Here is a 3,402-nt window from a genome sequence, read left to right on the forward strand (position 1 = left end):
CGGGTCAACAGCAACTGCCAGCAGTGGCGAGGGAGGATGGGGTAGATAGAGCCCCCATACCGCGTGAACCCTGCCCCCCACACAACTTCCCCTGCAGGGGAGGCAGCCACAAGGATATTATTTTTAAGAGCCTTGGGTGGGGGGAGGAATGGAGAGTGCCCCCCAGTTGCATGGGCCCAGCCCAGCTACCCTGCTGCGGTCTTGTGGGGAGCTGGGTCAGGCCTATGAGGGGAGGGGGGCTTTGTTTTCCCCTCCCCTGGTCCCATTGAGACAAACAAGCTGCATAGGACTGTCTGTGTTGGACCTTTTCTTCATCGGTGACAGTTTCCCTGCCTTCTGGCCTGGAGATTTTTATATGAATGATCAAGTTGCCTTTGTGTTGCTTGGAAGTTGGACTCCCTGTTCCCATAAAAAGCTGTGTGACGTGGGCCCTGCGTTCTTCCGACTCCTCTTCTGCCCTGTGTGTGTGTTGTTATTCCCCGTTGCTCATCAGTTGGAGAAGATCACAGTGTTTCCAGCTAGTGACAGGAAGCCAAAACCACCTACAGATGAAATCTGAAGGTCACAGGGCAAAGCTCAGGCTGACTTCTGACTGTTTCCCTAATATTGGTGGTGAGCCTAAAACACTGAGATGAGTGGGCGAGAGTATGCCGTACATCCCACCCTTGTAGGAAAGGATTGGGCAGAGATGTTAGCCTTCACTATTAGAGCTTTTAATATAAAGCGCTTTATGTTTAAAGTGCAGTGACACTCCTGTTCTCTTCAACTCCTGTTAAAACACTCCTGCTTTTTTTGGAATTTTTTTGTCTTTTTCAAAGGCCCCAAATGGCAGCAGATGTCAGCAGAGCAGCTTGTACAGACAGTGCTGACATTTTTTCCCCCTGGCCGCTGTTCAAGGAGGGAGGGGAACCCGGTTGTTCAGTAGTGAATGCATCCGCCCGCCCCCACCGGCAAGTCTGGTCTGAACAAAGCCATGTTGGAGCAAGCCCGTTCGCCTGGCACTGGCAGCAGGTGATAGGCTTCCCCGGTCTCAGTCTCTATGGGAGTGTGTTCAGCCAGGGACAGGAGAAACACCTGGGATGGACACTTCGCTCCACAGACCTGTTCCTCAGTAGCACGCACAGCTGTTCCTATTCACCTGATGAAACTTAGCACTTTGGCAATAGGAGATTTCTGTTGGAGCTGGGACCTCGAAGCTTTCACACTACAGTTCAGAGCCATTCGTGTGGCAATGGGCTTATCTCATCCAAAGGCTGTCTTGTTGGTGGCTCACCTTCCCCAGAAACATCTTAAAGCACAGAGTCACGTGCACTTTTGCTACCTATTGGTAGGAGTTAGACTGAGATCCTGGCCCTGCACAAGGTCTTGGGCTCAGTCCAAGGCAATGCGGCCCTTGGCAATGCAATGGGGCAGGATGGGGCCGCCAGGCTCTGCATAGTGACCCCCCGGCTTGGGGCCGGGCAGGGTGTGAGAGGGGTCCATGTGTGTGCCAGGCTGGGAGGGGCACCTGGGATGCAGGAGTGTCCATGTAGGGCAGGGGACAGAGGGGCTCTAGGGTCACGGACACCCTCACACAAGTCCCATGCAAGCCCTTTATGAAACCCAGGATTGAGACCTGTTCCTGCCCATGCCACTGCCAGCCTTGGACAAGCTTTCAGTCATGGGGTGCTCTTTCAACACTTTAGCCCTACTACACCCAAGGAGACCACCTCGCAAGCAGTGCATCTCACATGTTGCCTTTTAGTGTGGGAGCAGCTACTTCATGCTTCATGACTAAATGATGTTACCTGCAGAAGTTTATGCCTTTCTGAACCACTTAGTCCTTAATGTACTGCCCTGCCTTCTGCCTGACTTCAGACTAAGGGCCCTTGTACACGTGACGGTGGTTTATTTCTCCATGTATCATCTTATGTCCCCTAAATTGACAGAGTGGGCTTTAATTATTACTCAGAACTCAAAACTGCTCAAAAATATTATAAATTGCTCCATGCGCTATTCAAAGTTAAATACTGAAGGGGACGCTGCATAACAATCCACTCCACTGACCTCTTTCTACTAGGTAATAGCAGAGGGCTCCTATAGCTCACAGACCGCTGATATGTGCAGATCAGAGACAGTTGTGGCCGATCAAGCTATGTTTCACGCAGCGAGTTTCAGGTGTTAGCGGCAGTGAGCCATTATCACCTATCATTTTGTACAATGGGTGCACCTGGGGGATAATTTGGGTCAGACTATGGATTTCAATGGTGTTGTGTTAGGAAAGGTCACTTGGGCAGGTGGTGTGAGTGTCTGTGCTAAGGAACAGCTCACACCTGTATAGGTATGCATAACTTACAAGTCAAGACATTTTTGCATGAAAAGGTCCCATACTCCCATCCATGGTCAGAAAGCATCTGGCATAGCAACCCCTCTCTCAGTGGCTGTGATAATGCAACCTATGAAGACATGAGGTGTGGGAACATGACTCTTGCACTAACCACTCCACCCTGAATTCAGGGTTCGGGTGTGTAAGCGTTCTTTTGAGTGCCCACCATTGTATACCACTGAGGGCAACACATATAAAGAAGTGGTGCTGGGAGACATAGAAAAACTGGGAGTGGGATTTTGGTCTTGGGTTCTGGTGCCTAGCTGTGGATATGATAATGGGACCTATTAAGACAAGGGGAGGGAGGAGACCTGATACCCGCAGTAGGTATCCAACCCTGAATTTGGGGCTCAGGTGTTTAAGTGTTCTGTTGAGTGTCCACATTGTTTTACTGCTGGGGCATCTCATGTAAAAAGGGGAGGTTTGTAGACTTGGAGAAAATGGTAATGCTATTGTACCGAATGCTACTGTGCTTCTGTGCTCCTGGATGCCTAGCATAGTTCAACCACCCCAATCTTCAGCCCTGCAACACAGCCATGCTGTCAGTACAGTTAAAATTGGAGATAACTAATGGAAAACACCTTGTTTGAAATAATGAACTAAGCAAAAGAGGTCAGCAGGAGATTGATCCATGTTAGGCCCGGCAGCTACATCTGGTGTGCTAAAACATGCGTTACATGCAAATACCTGCAAATGACACTGGAATTTTACCTGCACGTACCTGAACATTGTAGCAACACCTGGTGGACAAAGGGACTCAGTACATGCAGTTCAGTGAATGACCATGTATACATGACAGGTTTTTAGTTGCAATGGTGCAATTCGTTGTGTGTCAAACTCTACTACATCAGCATGCGGTTGAGCTCGTCACAATTTGGAATGATTTGAGACACCCAAAAGTCATTGTAGGAGAGCAGCATGTGTGTGACTAGTGGCCCCTGACCACAGTGTCCTAGGTGGATGCCCATGTCACCCACCCCTAAGGCTGGGTCTGCCAGTGTCACTAGAAACGTTTGCTCCCCTCCCTGAGGGCTGTG

The sequence above is a fragment of the Alligator sinensis genome, unplaced genomic scaffold (genome assembly GCF_000455745.1).
Source record: "Alligator sinensis unplaced genomic scaffold, ASM45574v1 scaffold687_1, whole genome shotgun sequence".
NCBI classification, from domain to species: Eukaryota; Metazoa; Chordata; order Crocodylia; family Alligatoridae; genus Alligator; species Alligator sinensis.